At 37.1% G+C, this 17,834-nt stretch overlaps 1 protein-coding gene across 4 annotated transcripts in view; it reads left to right on the forward strand.

Annotated features, from left to right (window-relative positions):
• The window catches only part of CYRIB (CYFIP related Rac1 interactor B), a 153,734-nt gene that overhangs the window by 90,589 nt on the left and 45,311 nt on the right, over positions 1 to 17,834 (forward strand). For 3 of the 4 annotated variants that reach the window (XM_082675225.1, XM_082675224.1, XM_082675223.1), the window contains one exon: positions 9,717 to 9,755. The gene's annotated coding sequence lies outside the window, so the exon portion shown is untranslated. Of the gene's footprint in view, positions 1 to 9,716; positions 9,756 to 14,915; positions 15,004 to 17,834 lie in introns of those variants that run through there. The other variant, XM_082675226.1, reaches the window with a different exon arrangement.

Genomic DNA, 17,834 nt, shown 5'->3' on the forward strand with positions numbered 1-17,834 from the left:
GTGTCTTGATAAACAGGTTTTTGATACTAATGTAATCAATTTTATCAGTCTTTTCATTTATGGTTAATGCTTTTTATATTTCATTTAAATTAAACACCCCTTCCCTACCTTGGGATTGTAAAGAACCATTCCTGTATTTTCTTGTAAAAGTTTGAGTTTTGCCTTTCAAGTTAAAGTCTTTAATCCCGTGAGAATTGGTTTATGTATGGTATAGGATAGGGATTTTATTTTATTTTTTATGTGAATAATCAATTACCCCAGCTCCATTGATGCAACAGTCTCTTTTCCCCAGTGATCTGCAGTGCAGCCCCTTAACATTTACTTTCTCTTCATAAAAGTCTGTATTTGTTCCTGTACTATGCATTCTGCTTTTGGACTGTGTGCTGTCTTTCATTTGCCAGTTTGTCTTTATGTTAATACCATTCTGTCTTAATTACTATTGTTTTATTTTATTTTACTTATTTATTTTTAATTAATTATTTTTTGGCTGTGTTGGGTCTTCGTTGATGCATGCAGGCTTCCTCTAGTTGCAGCGAGCGGGAGCTACTTTTCATTGTGGTGCGCGGACTTCTCATTGCAGTGGCTTCTCGTGTTGCGGAGCATGGGCTCTAGGCGCGCGGGCTTCAGTAGTTGTGGCTCATGGGCTCTAGAGCGCAGGCTCAGTAGTTGTGGCACACGGGCTTAGTTGCTCCGAGACATGTGGGATCTTCCCGGACCAGGGCTCAAACCTGTGTCCCCTGCATTGGCAGGCGGATTCTTAACCACTGTGCCACCAAGGCAGCCCCTGTTTTATTTTACATGTTGATATCTGATTGGGCAAGTTGTCTTGTTTGATTCCTTGAGCGTTTTGACTGTTCTTTGGGTTTTTGCTTTTTCACGTAAAGTTTAGAATCAGCTTATAAAATTTTATAAAAGAATACTTTGGGGATTTTGGTTGGAAATGCATTTAATATTTACATGAATTTTAGAGAGAATTGACATTTCTTACAGTATTGAGTCTTCTTACGAACATGATGTCTTTACATTTATTTATGGCTTTTTATAAAGTTTTATGATTTTTTCCATGCATATATTGCAGAACTTTTGTTAGATTTATTCCTAGTTACTGTATTTCTTTTTGCTATTGTAAATTGTGTCTGTGGGGAAAATTCTCTTTTGAGCTTTTTACTGGAAAATAGAAATGCAATTGAGATTTTCATATTGATAATAATATTCATTTACCTTGCCAAACTCAATCAATGAATTGATTTTTCCTTAAATTTTTTTTGACCCTTAATCTCTTTCTCTTGACTTTTAAAGTTGGCTTGAACCTGCAGTATGGTGTTGAATAGAAGTAGTAATAGCAGACATGTTTGTCTCACTTCGATTTTAAAGGGAACGTTTCTAACAGTTCTTCATTAAGAATGATTTAATTTGTTATAGGCTTTTGGTAGAGGTAGATACCTTTTATCCTTTCTATTCTTATTTTGCTAAGTTTTTTTTTTAATTACACGTAAGTATAGCTCTCATCAAAAGCTGTTTCTGCATCTTTACCTGTTCATATGTGAGTATTTTTCCTTTAATCTGTTAATGTGGTAAAAATCAGTTCTAGGTTTTCTGACCCGACTTTGCATTTCTGAGATGAACCAAATTTAGTCATAGTTTGTTTTTTAAAACTTTTTAATTCAGAGTAGGACTAAGAGTGGAGAGAGTGGCAGTGATGGGAGGGGTAGAGGTGATGAAACAGGGCAAGAAGCTGGAAAAGATAGTCATTTCAGTGCTAATACAGTGACTTAGGATGCTTTTGGGGCATTATGTTCTTAGGAGGAAGTATAATTAAACAAGTAGGTATTTATTTGATCTTTTCTAAAATTGACCCTAGGGAAAATGATATTTGCCTTACATATAGAATTGTAAATTTTTCCTGTTATTACCTCTCTTCTTATTTACCATTCCTTTAAAATTAAATCCTATGTGTAAATTATATAAGGGATTTTGAATATATGGAGTAGATTACATGAACAACACTGAAAACTATTTTCTTTGAAACAAGCATTTGTTTTACAGAATTTGAGTTTATGGGACTGCAAAAATAGGGTATGTATTTGTTTTACAGAATATATCTTAAGCCTGTGGAATCTTTAGGTTGGGATGGTTGCAGCACCTGTTGTCCACAAATGCATCTTACAATATGTTTGCTGCCGTATGTTCCAAAACATACCTGAATTTAGGTATTAGAGAAATACCATTGTAGAAAGTCCAGTAATCAGGGCAAGGCGATGACGGTAGCCAGGAGATCCAGAAGTAAGAAGGTTCTGCATAATGTTCCCAAAGCCTGGTGATCATTTTTATGAAGCCCCTGCCTCAGGGTTTCCAGTTATGCTGCTGTGGGTTGTTTTTTAAGGAATCATTGTAATTTTACGAGGAAGTTAGTAGGGAAGTAGTATTTATTTTACAGAAAGTCACATTTACAGAAAGGAATATTGTAACTGTTACTGCTTTAACATTTTCCTGAAAAATAGTTCTCTCACCTATTCCCTGCCTTCCTCCCCCTCTTTCCCTTTCCTTCTTCTCTACCTTCACCCCTCCCTCTCTCGTGACTCTGGGTAAGCTACTTCACCCTTTAAAGCCTCATCAAGGAAAAGAGGGTAATAATTTTAATCTCATTAGATTGTTAGCCTTCATTGAAATAAATCATGCCAAGTGCTTAGCATAGTGTCTCAAACACCATAAGTACGTATGAAATGGCAGCCTAGTAGACAGAAAGATCATATTTAAAGACCATATCTAACTTTATCATATACATTTATATTGAGTGTTTGATCTAGGAAGTTCAAACTTGACAGTGATCCTCTTAAAAATAAGTAAGGCCTTGATAGAAAAATGAGAAAGGGTTAGTTTTACAAATGCGGAGGAAAAACTACTATATTAGTAGTTCAATAAAAGCAGTGTGGAAGAAGGCACCATATTGTATGTGTATGTGTACAAGCACACATACAGGCACACTTTTTTTTTTTTTTTTTTGCGGTACGCGGGCCTCTCACTGTTGTGGCCTCTCCCGTTGCGGAGCACAGGCTCCGGACGCGCAGGCTCAGCGGCCATGGCTCACGGGCCCAGCCGCTTCGCGGCATGTGGGATCTTCCCAGACCGGGGCACGAACTCGTGTCCCCTGCATCGGCAGGCGGACTCTCAACCACTGCGCCACCAGGGAAGCCCCACAGGCACACTTTTTAAACAATGAAACTCCTGTCCAGGATGCATGGTTCTGATGACAGTATAGATTGGAACACACCTTTGTAAAGCAATTTGGCATTAGGTATCAAGACCTCTACGTATCTTAGTTTAAACTTATTTCAACAAAGATTTGTGTTGGTCATAGCCAGGATAATTATTCACATTGTTCTCTGCACAAAGGGGCCACATCTGTATATCAGGCACAACACAGAAATGTCACTTCTGAGGTCATGGCTGGGTTTAAGGATCAAGGCCTTCTGGCCACACTTTGGAGCAGCGGTTGCCTGGTATGTAGATGCACAGCAGCATCTGTGGCGTGTCTGGACTTAGGAGTGCTCATGCTCACGGCCACACTGGTGTGTACAACAGTGTCTTGTCTGGATTCAGTTCCAGGCATCCCCTGAGATTATTTTTTCACTTACCTGCCCTTTTAGGGGATGATTCTCAAACTCCCACCTCCCTACCCCTACCACCCCCTCTGACAGGAACTAATGTCGTAGTCTCTTCTGAGAAATCTGGGGCAGGCGTGTCTGGCACTGGCTTAGGCATATTTGTGCCTTGATGTCCAGGGGTTATTTTTGTGAGTACGCAAGAGCATGACTCATGGGCAGGGATACATGTATGCACAGCCAGATCTGTTGCTTGCTGGGGTTCTTGAACCCCAACCCTGGCACAGCTACCTTGTGTAGTTGTTCAAGTTGTACAATAAAATACCAGTTCATAATTTGAGAATGGGATAACTTTTGCTAATCTGCACAAAGTCTTTATGTGCTTTTGGAGGCCCTGGATATAGCATGTACAGTAGTAGGAAAGTGTTTGAAAAAAATGTGATATACCCATATGATAGGATGGGATGTAATGATTTGGGAAGAATTTTTAATGATGTGAAAATGGTGCTTATGATATGAATGATAAAAAACAGGATGCATACAAAGAAAATGGTGTTCAATTGTGTACAGATATGCATAGAAGAAGCATTAGAAGGGAATGAAATAAATTGTTACAAGTAGTTAGCTTTGGTTGTGGGATTACAGGTAGTGATATTTTTTCTTTCTATTTTCCCTCTGTATTTTGTTTAGTGAGCATGTGTTGCTCTTATAGTAAAAGGGAAAATGAAAATTATAAGAAATTTTTAGAACCTACAAAAATAAAGTCATGTTCTGAAGACCTGCAGCTGTCTATTCAACTGTTACTTGTAAATTTACTTCTTCCTGGAGATAATACAACTTCTTTAGACTCATGAGAAATGTCTATAATTTATACCTTTGGGAGCATGAGTTTACAATAGAGTTTACGCATTTACTGATAGTGCCAATTTAAGATGTATTTAAGTTATGTAGTATCAAAGGATTATATAGTTAGAGAAGGTATTAATTATTACATAATATCAAGGTTGATCGTATATATTATATATACCTTGATAATTTATCAATATAGAAAATGTAGTTCTTGGTATAGCACGGAGTGGGGCCCTTAATGTAACCTTCACACTTTCTTCTCATGAAACCAGCTTTGTGGTAGTAATTATGGTGTAGGATGACATAGAAGCCTGAGATTTGTATTCATGTATTTTTCTGCAGTGTCTTAGACATGGATACTTTTAAGTATAGTGTACTCGAGATAGAATATCAAAATAGATATGTATATATTGTTGTAATTTTAATATTAAATGAGAAAAATAGTGATTATGTTCAACAAAACTGTCATTTCCATTAATCTTCATACAATCTTTAAGATTATTTTTGCTATTTTACAGATAAATGAAACTGATGCTCAGATAACATTTTACAGATAACCTAATAATTTAAATAAGTGGAAACTCAGCCCAGGTTTATCTCATTCCAGAATCAGTGTTATAAACCACTTTGCTTATATTTCCTTTTTATTATTAGGGAATATACATTTTTTCATATATGTGTTTACTGTTTCGCTTTCTCATACAAATTACCATGATAATCTTTTCCTCTCTTGATGTGATTTTGTGTATATTTACATGAACTATTAAAACATTTTAGATTTCCTTTATGTTAAATTTTTATATGGTTGATTCTCTCCATTTTAAATTTCTTATAGTGCTTCAAGTTATTCGTCTAAAGATAAGTAAGGTATTATTTTCTATTTTTTGAGATTTAACTTTAAGAAATTAAACTCTTCTCTATCTAGAATATGTAGGCTGAGAAGGTTGTATCTTAGTTTTTCATGGAATTATTTCAGCACCATTTATTAAATAAAGTTTTCTTTCTTCATTGCCCTGTGATGACTACTTTATACATTCCTCACATGGAATGTTCTCTTTGTACTTTTTACCTTCTTGTCCAGATGCTATTCATTCTTCAGAATCTACTTTAGCTACCAGAGCTCCATAGCTTCATAAAATCTTTTCTAATACCTGATTTCCTAGCTGGAATTTTGTAATTGCCACGGCACTGTATGTAGCTGTTACTCATGCTACTCATTTTTACCTTGAACATTTAAATTGCTATAGTAAGACTAGACATTTTTAGAGAGCACAGTCTTTTTCATCATAGTATCTTGTAGGTATCTATTTTGGTGCTGTATACATAAATAGACTTTCTGATAAATATTTGGTGGTGTTTTTTTGTTTTACATTTATATACAGTTGGGCCTATTCTGATGTCTGTTCTCTTCCCCTCACTATATATCTATACCAGTTCCACAATGTTTTAATTATTAATGAGTAGGATGAGTCCATCTCACCTGTTCTTCTGTCTTTCAAAAAAATTTTGTAGATTTGCATGTTTCTTTTTTCTCAAAAAATATAGAATAACCTTTTCAAGTTCTCAAATTTAAAACTTAATCAGATATTTGTTGGAATTATGTAATAATGCACTTTTGTAGTATTGTCTGATCTGCAAACATGGTCAATAGGCCCTTTATTTCAAGTGCTCTTTTCTGTTTCTAAGATGGCTTTTTAAATTGCTTTGTGTATGTTGAGGGGAGCTTAAACAAATTGAATTCAATTAGATTTTATCATGTACCCAAGTGAAGGAGGAATGCAATCTAGGTTGAGAAGGTTGTATCTCATTTTTTCATGGGATTATTTCAACACCATTTATTTAATGCAGTTAGATTTATTTACCATCATTCAAAATATTGGAAAGCTGTAAATGTGGCTGACAGTGCTCTGAAGTCATAACTCTTATGTTTTGCTGGAGGCAGAGAAATTTTAACACTTGAGGAACCTCTAGGTTTAAAGATTTTAGATGCTTGGATTATCTAATTTACATATTATCTAATATTCATTACTTAGGACCTGACATTTGATTTCTAAGGGTGAAAACAGTTACAAGTGTTTTATTATTTCTTGATTTATTAAAAATTAGAATCAATGGAACTTTTTCCCTGTGGTTTTATGTAAGTGGCACTGGTTTTTCTCCTGTGGTTTATGCAAGTGGCCAGCCAAGCCACTTGTTTTATTTCTGGGTGGCTGCATTGGGTCTTAGGGAAGGAAGTTTTCCTTTGGCAGAAAAAGCAAAAATGTGTTTATTCATTCCATTTGTAGTAGCATTGATCCAAGAGGAGCTTTTGAGGAAAACCAGAGCAGTTAGGCTTTGAATATAAATAACTTCCATTCATCTCCTAACTGATGGAGGAAAGTAAAAGATTAAGGATTAATACTATATCAATTATAGACAATACAGAGTTCTAGAGCAGAAGTTGTAAACTGATGGTTCATCAACCAAATATAGCCCTCAGACTGTTTCTTTTGCCTACTGAGTGTTTCCAAAACTTATTTAATTACTTTATAACATCTAAAAATTGTTTTATATGAGTACTTTGCATTGGATCGATCACCTGTATTTTCAATCTGGCATGTTAATAGCTCTGGCACTCTGTAGATATTAAGCCCCACTTAGCACTTCTAACATGGTCTCAGCATCTAACTTTGCAACGCCTGTTCTAGAGGCGCTTGAATACAGAAGTAATAGTAGATCTAATACTGCTAATGCTGCGCTGAACCTTCAACATTGAGTAAACAGGAGATAGAATAGTAGCCATGAAGATTTTAGGTAGGGAGAGTTTGAGTTGAATATGGGATGTATGAGAAAGAGTAGCTGCGGAGGAATCCAAGGTTTTTACCTGAGCAGCTGTACGGACAGAAGTGCCATCAACTGAGAGGAGGGAGACTGCAGGCAGGTCAGGTTTGGGGAGTGAGATGGAGTTCAGTTTTGAGCATGTTAAGTTTGAGGTCTCTGTTAAAACATCCTAGTGGAAATATTGAGTAGGCAGTGCTATGAGAGTGCGGAGGTGGAGAGAAATGTCTGGATTGGAGAAATAAATTTGAGCTATATAGATGATCCAGAAAGTCTGAGATGGGATGAAGTCACAAAGAGAGTGGAGAACCTGGGACTGAGCCCTGGGACGTGTCAGCATTCAGGGATTTTAGAGAAGAGGAGTTCAGCAAAGGAGATGAAGGAGCATCTAGTGAGGTGTGACAGAAAGGAAGGAGGTGTGGTATCCTGAAGGACAAGTGTCTAGACCTGGCTTCACCCCCAAAGCAGAGCCTGAGACAGGGACTTTTTAGGCAGGTGATTTATTTGGGGAAATATTAACAAGAAACAGAAGTTGGAGAACTAGGGCACGTGATACAGAGAAGGAAAGTCAGTCTAAGGGTGTATTATTGACCTGGTCAGTTCTGTGAGCAGCTGGGGCTTGATCCTTAGGAAGCCCTCAGAAGACATGAAGAATATGCCTTTTGGTGGGAAGAAGAAGGTATTTATCTACCAGACCTCATCCCCCCATCGGTTAGGGGTTGCCCAGCGTGTTGGTATTAATACCTTCATGCTTCCAGGTTCATTATGACTCAGGATGGCCGAAGAGTTCCATTAGGTATCTCTTATTGCAAAGCCTTTGAGCGAGAAGTGAGCCCTAGCAGTGCAGCAAGCAGCTAAGGGGAGGTGCCTCAGCTGTAGTGCAGATGTGAGGCAGAGCTTGAGAGGTGTCCCATACAGCCCACCCTCTTGTACCCTCCATTGAATGCTTGCCCTTTACTGCGAAGCTTTCAAGGTGGTGGCTGGCCACAGTCTCTACATCAGACTTATAGCAGGAGGGTTAGTGGAATAACGTTCATTATTTCAGTCCACTGCTTATTCTAGATTTTCCTCACCTTCAGCCAGCAGTTCAACAGGCTGATCCATTCTCCTGGTAGAGTGACCCAGATTTTCTTCCCCAGGGAATCAGTGCCTGTAGTGACTTTATCCTTGTCGGGCCATAGTTGCTGCAGCTGCCCATTTCCAGTTATCCCTGGGCACGGCAGCCTCAGTCGAATCCCCTAGGTTCGCGATACCCTCTCTCCTGTGCCTGTTGTGTAGCAGCAGCCATAAGTCCTCGTGGTTGTTAGGGTCAGTCTACAGGACCCCCACCCCCCGCCGCCCCGCGCTGCCACGTCCCCTCATTCCTCTCCCGTTTGATTATTGCTTTGGAATTCTTCCTGTAGCTCCTGACTGAAGCGCCTCCCCTTCTCCTGCAGAATCAGAATTTTTAACCCAGTGGAGCCTAAGGTTGCCAGTCTACTTTTCATCTTTTGGTTCCTGGATTCTTGTTTTTATTTTTTTTTAATCTGTCAGAGACACAGTGCCACATTTTGGCCTTGGGAAGACTGTGTCAGATCACTTACCTGCTTGGATGACAGTGCCCAGTTCCCTTAAGATGTTACCAGTCTTTTATACATAGAAATTTTTGTTATATTTGTTAATCTGGGACTCTTGGGTTATATAAGATAAATAATTAGGGGAAGAAAATTTCACATAAAGGTGATTAGTTACATTAGTCAAATGTATCTCCTCACTCTGTGAATTAAGCTAGTTTGTTATCTGGCTTTGTTCTTAGTTGCAAAGTTAGAGTAAACTCATTCTTAAAATTTCATTTCACCTAAAATTGTTTAATAAGGCTTTGAAAAAGTAAAACCAGTCCTAGAGAGGACTTTGTGGTTCGGTGAGTTTTGCCAATGTGCCTCTGGCTTATAATAGGTTATTGTCATGGAATATAAGGATCTTAGTGCCTGTAATAAAACTGATTTTTTAATACATTGAAACAACTTAAACTGTGATAAGAATATAGAAATATGCCTCTTTTGATAATTTTACAAGAATAAAGATGAATTACTAATTTTTTCTCTTGGTATGTGAATAAAGAAGAATTACTAATTTTTTTCCCCTTGTTATCTCCTGCTTCATAAGCTATGATGAGAACTGTGTACTTTTCTTGGTACACCTGCTTGTCTTTTAATATCTTGAGGGTGACAACTAGGGTGTTGTATCACCTATTGGTATTTCTCAGGGCTTAAGATCATGCGTTACTCTTAGTAAGTCCTCCATAAATAGTTGTTGAGTTAATCCAAGGGGAGAAATATATGGCTCATGCATGTGGTATGTGATAGCATTGATGAACTTTGTTGTTAAAGTTAGTTTTCATAAAATTAAAACTTGTTTTAAATTAAAATAATGTTTTAGACTTTCTTCCTTTTTTCTTTCTTTAAACAGATAGAGGGACAAGAACAGAATCACCAGCACTGGCTGAAGGTAAATATGTCTTTCGGGGAAATGATTATTCAAATACAAATGAAAAGTTATGATTTAAATAAAAAACTATATTGACTAAATATAATTTAAGGAAAATGTTCTGTATATAATACTGAACTGCTAAAAATGTCTGTAGGAAATACCCTATATTGTTTAGTTTCTGGCTTAGAATGGGAAGTAATATAGATTAATTAGAAGTTTTTTTTGCAGCTTCCTTTCAATAGGAGAGGTATGTGTTTTTCTTTGAATTCCTTTTTAAGTCATTTTAGCTGTCACCAGTATAATTGATCAAAAAATGTCTAAGCCATAATTGTAGTAGTTAAAAATAAAATGTATATATATATTTGAAAGCTAGCTAGAAGGAAAGACACTTCTACCTATAATGGCTTTTGGTCCTTTTATAAAGTCTTGAAAGTAAAGAACACAACCACAACAAAAAAATAATTACCGTTAAAGGGTCCTGAGTACCTAACCATTTATAATCCTATAATTGTTTTAATTATAACAAGTTAATAGATATTTGAAAATGTAATTTTTCTATAGACATACTTTGTGTTCTTCAAGTGAAAATGATCAGCTTAAAGTCTCTGTGTTCTTTCTAATTATAAACAGATATTTATATTTCAAAACTTGCCTGTCATTTTATTAGAACTGATATGACAGTTATCATAGTAGTCCTTTGGAATTGTAATCATCTCACCTACTCTCTGTTACAGTGCAGGAGTTCTCAACCATTTTTTTGTTCCATGAATTCTAATAATAATCCATGATTTTATGAAGTAAAATGCATAGATTTAAAAAGGAAACCAGTTAGTATTGAAATGTAGTTAACAAATATTAAAAATGCAAATTTTTGTTAGAGTATTATATATGCTTCTCACATTAGAGAATAAGCTTTAGTGACAATTCTGCTAAGTACTGCAATTTTGAATAATGATGAGTTTGCAGTAATTGTAATGTAATGTGAAAATACCTGTGATGTTTATTAATGACAAATTCATAGATATTTCTAGTCCTACTGTGGTTTTTTACCTATAATCTTAATTGAAGGAATTGCTAAATCTCACATAGAGGTTAGTAAGAAGTTTCCCATCCAGATTCAGCAGATCACTGAATTCTCTCTCTGAACCTCAGATTAAGAACTCCTATTAGTGAAAAGTCAGCTAGACCTTTCTTTCTCCATCATATTTGAGTAAGTGTAGTTTTTTATGTTCTGTATAACTAATCTTATAGAAGTAGAGTTATACATCCATTCCTTAAGAAATATTCTAACCGAAATAGCTTTGAAGAAACTTCTGTTTGCTGATCAATTATCAGAGAAACAACAGCATATTCTATAGAAAAGGGAACAGAAGATAAGTGTGAAGCCCTGGAGAGTGCTTGCCTTCAAAGACCTCACATTCTTGTTCAGGGAACATGAAATAAACATGTAGAAAGTAACATATCAGTTTGAGATGCTAAAAGTTTAACAAGAGAAATGTCATAATTGTCATAGGAAGGACGCAAATAGTAAGTGCTCTGATGCTTGTGTTATGGAAGCACAAAAAAAGGTCAAGACTTGTAAGAAGTCACCAAGTGTCTTCCATTTACTTCAGGGGTATGAACTATACATGAGAACATGCCAGCCTAAGCCAGGAAGAGCCTGGAATGGTGTCACTAAATTTGAATGTCCAGGACCTTGTAGCTGACTACTAATAAAGGGAATGGCAGGTGTATTGAAGTTTGGTTGATGACAAAAATAGCCCTAATATTTGTTTTGAAGAGGACATGGAAGGGGTGTCTGACTTTCATGGTGTTTGTTTGGGTTTTTTGGTTTGGTTTTGTTTTTTTTCCTTTTTTTTGGTCGCGGTCCTTGATTCTTTCTATCAGTGTGATCTGACTCTGATGCCATATTCTAAAGATGTTCTTAAAAGCTGCACTGTCAGCGTCCTTGGAATAAGCCCCACTTTTAAAAAACTAATTTGCTGCTTTTGCCCAAGTCACCAAGTTTCTCTAGTCCTCAGTTCCCTTCTTTTATGAATTTAGAGAATTGAGCTACATGATTTCAAGTCATTTCATGAACCTTATATTCTGGCCTCAGATTTTCTATCCCTTGTCATTCCCTTCATTTCCTTCCTTTCTCTTCTCCTTTCTCCCTCCCAGCAACTTTAGACATATGGTAAAAAGATTCAAAGTAGTTAAGTGATTTGACCTTGGATTTATATAAGTGTTGTCCTTGTATATGCTATGAGAAACTTTAAAAGCTATAATTATTGGGTAGCATACTTAATTCAAAAAAGTTTATATGATATACACATACTGCATTTTGGTCTTACTTAATGGTTTCAAAAATTCATTTAAAAGTAATATGCTCCACTATACTGAGAAACAGTAGATTACCTCCAATTTTTTGTAAATCAGTTTTTTTTTGTTTGTTTTTGGGTAAATCAGCTTTTATAACATTAGTTAGTGAAAGGTATCAGACCATGGTATTTGAAAATAATTATAGAGTATGTTTGTTAAATTTACTGAGGGAATCTGTCTACTCTCTAACTGAAGTAAAGTACTATTTTTAAAAATGATATAAATAAAGCATATATAAGTGGTTTTAATTACCACCTCCTCTGAAAGATCAAAGTGTAATGAATGACCCCTGTTGGAGTCTTTTTAGCATTATCTCTTAAGAGAGATATCATATAATCTTTTAAGATACTGATTTAAAGATGTACAAAATGTAGAAAAATTATTGAAGTATGTATCTTAAAACTTAAATGATTACAAAGAAGAGAAAATTTATATTTTGTTTTTGTATTCTGTTTGATTATGATGAGCCTGGAGAAGTTATGTGTAAGAGATTTTAATTTAAGTTCAAGAACAAGGAAAACGTTTAAATTCCTTTTATTTTTAATTTTTTTATAAATTTATTTATTTTTGGTTGCGTTGGGTCTTCGTTGCTGCACGTGGGCTTTCTTTAGTTGCGGCGAGCGGGGGCTACTCTTCGTCGCGGTGCGCAGGCATCTCACTGCAGTGGCTTCTCTTATTGTGGAGCACGGGCTCCAGGTGCGCGGGCTTCAGTAGTTGTGGCTCGCGGGCTCTAGAGCGCAGGCTCAGTAGTTGTGGCCCATGGGCTTAGTTGCTCTGTGGCATGTGAGATCCTCCTGGACCAGGGCTTGAACCCGTGTCCCCTGCATTGGCAGGCGGACCCTTAACCTCTGCGCCACCAGGGAAGTCCCTAATTCCTTTTAAATTCCTTTAGCGTGCCAGGCTCAAACAGAACAATCTGACAAGGTAGAGAAATATTTAAGGACATTTCTTAGTTAGCATCTGTTGTCTTTTTCTAGTCATCGTATTTTTTTTCCTTGAAATTTTTTTTCTGTGAGAGTTTTATTCCTAATTTAGAAATTTTAATGCTGGTACTGAATTAATTTCTTTTAGGAATAATTGAAAAATTTCTTAACTCCTTTCGGATAAATTATGTGTACTTTTATTTATGACCAAGAAGCAGTACGGCCATATGGTTAAGAGAAATGTTGGGAGCCAAATTTCCTCAGTGAGAATTCCACCTTCATTGTTTACTAATTGTTGACCTTGAGCAAGTTACTTAATCTTTCTGACCTCAGGTTGCTCAGAGGTAAAATAAGGATTATGGTGCTAACTAACCACATAAAATAGTTGAGGATTTTATGAGATAATACTGTAATACTTTAGCATATTATGTGATACACAGTAAGATCTCATTCATTGACTTTTACTTTTCATTTAGTAATTACTTTCAATTAGCACCTCTGCGAGGTGCTTTGGATATAAAAGTTAGGTTATAGTTGCTCAGGGAAAAATGAATTCTGTTGCCCTTAGTTCCTTCAGTCTGTAATGTTTAAGAAGGTCCTTAATTTCCTAAATAAACCCTTCTAAATAAAGTTCTTTCAGAAGCTAAATCCTCGTAATTACGAGACAGGAGATTATCTTGTAGTTTTTTGCATACGTGAGCGTGTGTGTGTGTGTGTGTGTGTGTGTGTGTGTGTGTGTGTAGTCTGATGCATAACTTTCTTTTACCTCAGTTTAATATATTTTAAGCTACTTCAAATGTTTGATGAGTTGTCAAGCAACACAGGGATTGTTTGGTTAGTTTGTTTCCAAGAGGCCAGTGGAAACTGGGACCAATGAGGAGAAATTAACAAGTGGGTGAGTTTCAGCTTAATACAAGTTTTGTGTGATTCTTGAGGGTTGAATTCATGTCAGATTAAGTGTGTATCATTTGATTATTGGCTGAAGTTTCTTACAAAGTTTTTAAAAATTGACTTGAGTCTAAAAATTTGTCATTTGAAAACAGAATGACTTACTCTTTGGATGTAGTCGTGCGGAGTAAAGTATTTAAGTAGAGGCTAAATGACTACTTGGCATAGATCGATGTTGTAGAATAAGTTCTTACTAAGGTTAGATGGTCAAGCTTGAGTCTTCCATTTTAGTGCATGTCTTAGTTTGGGCTTCTTTAACAAAGTGTCATAAACTAGGTGGCTTATAAACAACAGAAGTTTATTTCTCACTGTTCTGGAAGCTCAAAGTCCAAGGCCAGCGTAGATGGTCCCTTCCTGGTCTAAGATTCACTTACTCATTGATGATTGGATATTAAGCCATCCTGCCTGATAGCTTTCACTCCTCATGGCAACTATTAATGTTAAGAAGAAACCTCAGTCCACCAAAAAAAAAAAAAGGGACTTCTCACTTCAGAGAATACTTTATCTTTTTAGTTCAAATTATGAGGGAAAGTAGAAGGACAGTTTTTTTTATTTTCATTTTTTTGTCCGTGCTGTGCGGCATGTGGGATCTTAGCTCCCCAACCGGGGATCGAACCCATGCCCCCTGCAGTGGAAGCACAGAGTCTTTTTTTTGTTTGTTTGGCTGCGTGGGGTCTTTGTTGCTGCGTGTGGGCTTTCTCTAGTTGAGGCGAGCGGGGCTACTCTTTGTTGTGGTACGTGAACTTCCCATTACAGTGGCTTCTCTTGTTGCGGAGCACGGGCTCTAGGCGCGTGGGCTTCAGTAGTTGTGGTACACGGGCTCAGTAGTTGTGGCTCGTGGGCTTATTTGCTCCTCGGCATGTGGGATCTTCCTGGACCAGGGCTCTAACCCGTGTTCCCTGCATTGGCAGGTGGATTCTTAACCACTGCGCCACCAGGGAAGCCTGAAGCCCAGAGTCTTAACCACTGAACTGCCAGGGAAGTCCCGGAAGGTCAATTTTTAAGAGCCTCTTGACCATTTCAATCATAAAAAGGTAACTAGAAATGCTTATTCCTATATATCAAATCCTGGAAGATTTCCTTGAGATTGGAGGTCTCCTGCTTTCCCCCCTCTTTCTCCTCCTCTGAAATCTCTGAGGGGAAAAGAATGATGACAGGTTCATATTTTATCCTTTCACTACCTTGAGGCCTCCTAACCTGGCATTGAGGCCCAACTTCCTTGCCGTTTTTGCTGTAGTTTGGTGGCTGGGAGAGGAATCAGAGGCACTCTGATTCCTGGAGGGTGAGGCAGAATGTTTATATGTAGTGGATGAGAACCTCTGTAGCCCTTAACCTCCGTGCCAAAATATATTAAAAAGCGATTTTTCTGAGGATGACTGTTGTGTTGTAGGATCAAGATTTTAAGAATTTGGGCTCTCGTTGCTGTAATGCATAGGAACACGAGAAATAACCGATGATGATTAGTTCAGTGGTGATAAAGGGTGTTGTGGGAAGGTATCAGTGCTGTCTAGACCAGCTTTGATGTGTTAGCAGTAAACCTTTGCCTGCTAACCTTGCCCTTGATTGGGTTTCTCAACTTTGTGGAGCTTATATTTGCATTACCCCTTTGTAGGCAACACATTCCATAAACTTACTCCCTACTTTGTGTGTTTTTTGTTTGTTTTTTTTTGTTTTTTGGCCGCACCACACGGCATGTGGGAATCTTAGCTCCTTCACCAGGGATCGAACCCGCGCCCCCTGCAGTAGAAGCGCAGAGTCTTAACTGCTGGAACCTCAGGGAAGTCCCACTCCCTACTTTGTAAAGTTGCAGTTTGTTTCATTTGACCTAAAGCTACACCTTTTACAGGATGCCCTTCGTTTAGATATGCTCTTCTTTGACGAACAAGCTTTTTTTACTTGAATTTTAATTCATTCATTAATTCAGCTAATGTTTATTGAGTAGTGACTGTATAATAGAATGTCTGCCAGAGGCTAGAGGTTCAAAGATGAAAAAGATGTTTGGAAGAACTTTCCCATAAAACTCATCAATGAACTGATGTGCTCTATCTTCTGTAAACTGTTCTATAGAAAAGAAAGAGCCAATATATAAAATATCAAAACCAGATAAGAACAGAGAGAAAAATTACTGGTTGGTCTTACATGAATAATCCAAAGTAAAATATTAGTAAATCAAATCTAGGAATATGTATTTCTTTAACTGACCAAATAGAGTTGGTCCCAGGAATGCATGGATGGTTTAGAAGTAGAAAATATATTCATGTAATCTACCATATTCATAGATTAAATGAAAAAATTGTTGATATTTTATAAAAAATGGCAATTTTGCCTCAGAATAATATATATATATATATATATGTGTATATTTAATGGAAAATCAAATCAAAGTCCCATCGGGATTTTTTTTTTGTAGAACCTGACAATCACATGAGTGAATAAAAGGCCAGGAATTGCTAAGGTAGTTTTGAGGATGAAGCATTACTTAAACAATAAGCACAGACCACAAAAATATGATGAAAAATTGGATTGCATGGAACAAATGGCACCATAAACAAAGTTAAGACATATTACGGACTAGGAGAAAGTATTTGCTATGTATATAAGCACCAAAAGATTGATATTTAGAATTCCTAAAGCCCAGTTGGGGGAAAAAATGGGTGGTGTATCAGTTGGAGTCAAGTTAGGAAAACATACTACTCAGTATTTCAAATAGAGGGAATGTAACATAGAGGATTGGTCATTAAAGGTATTAGAAAGACTGGAAGAGCAAAAGGGAGAAGGAGAGGAATAGAGTGACAAAAAAAGGTGGGGTGTTGCCTGCTGCCACCAGAGTTAAGCTGCTACCTCTGCTAGACTTCTGTCTCTAACTGGGGCATTGGATACTGGAATCACCCCAACCAAACTTCTCCTACAGCAACTGCTAGTCTGTGTTGGCTAGAAACAGGAAGCTTCTCTCTTTCTTCAGCCTTCTCCTCGCCCTCTAGTGCCGCTTATCGAAATAACCTAACAGGAACCCAGCTGGCAGGGCAGGATGTCTAGGGGATGTCGTTTACAGATCCGAAGCCCCAGCCGTATGGAGTAGAGTAGTGTATGCAAAGGTGGGTGTGGGGCTGAGAGACAGTGGAAAAAATAAATGGCACAGGTGGCAAAGGATATGAACATACATTTTACAAATGGCCTATAAACATACAAAGAAATACACATTTATTACTGGTAATCAAGAAAATGCAAATTAAAACATCAGATATTTCACAATCTAAAAATTAAAGCTTGAGGTTTTGGAGGCTAAGAGAGAGGAAGTCTTTTGCTAGTGGAACAGTGCATTGATAGAAGTACTTTGGAGAGCAATTTGGTACAGTTTAGTAAAGTTAAAGCTGCCTTTTGATTTCTAAATAGCTGTTCTGTGGAAACTCTTCTACATGGGCACAAAGTATGGGTACTGTGTGTAAAGTAGAACTCGTTAATAGAGAGAAATTGAACATCCATTGTCCCTCAGTAGGGGAATGAATAAACTGGCTTCTCTGAACAGTGGCGCAGTATGTAACATCTAAAATGACTGAACGTGGATAATTCTCAAAACACCATTGAGTGGGAAAAGTGAGTTTTAAAGGAATATGGACAGTGTGTCATGTATGCAGATTGAAAAGCAGAACAATACTATGTTGTTTATGAATACGTACCTTCGCAGTAAAATTTTTAAAATATGTTTGGCAAGGAAGCATGTTTTGAAGATGCTGATTACCTTAGGAGATGTGAGAGGGGAAGAGAGGAAAGTTGGTTGGGAGAGGTTGGGAGATTAACTACACAAAAAAAGTAGGCCAGAGTCTGAAGCAACTATGGCACAAAGTTATTGCTGGGTGGTAGAGTA

Source organism: Grampus griseus (assembly GCF_964374135.1).
Source record: "Grampus griseus genome assembly, chromosome: 17".
Classification (NCBI taxonomy): Eukaryota; Metazoa; Chordata; class Mammalia; order Artiodactyla; family Delphinidae; genus Grampus; species Grampus griseus.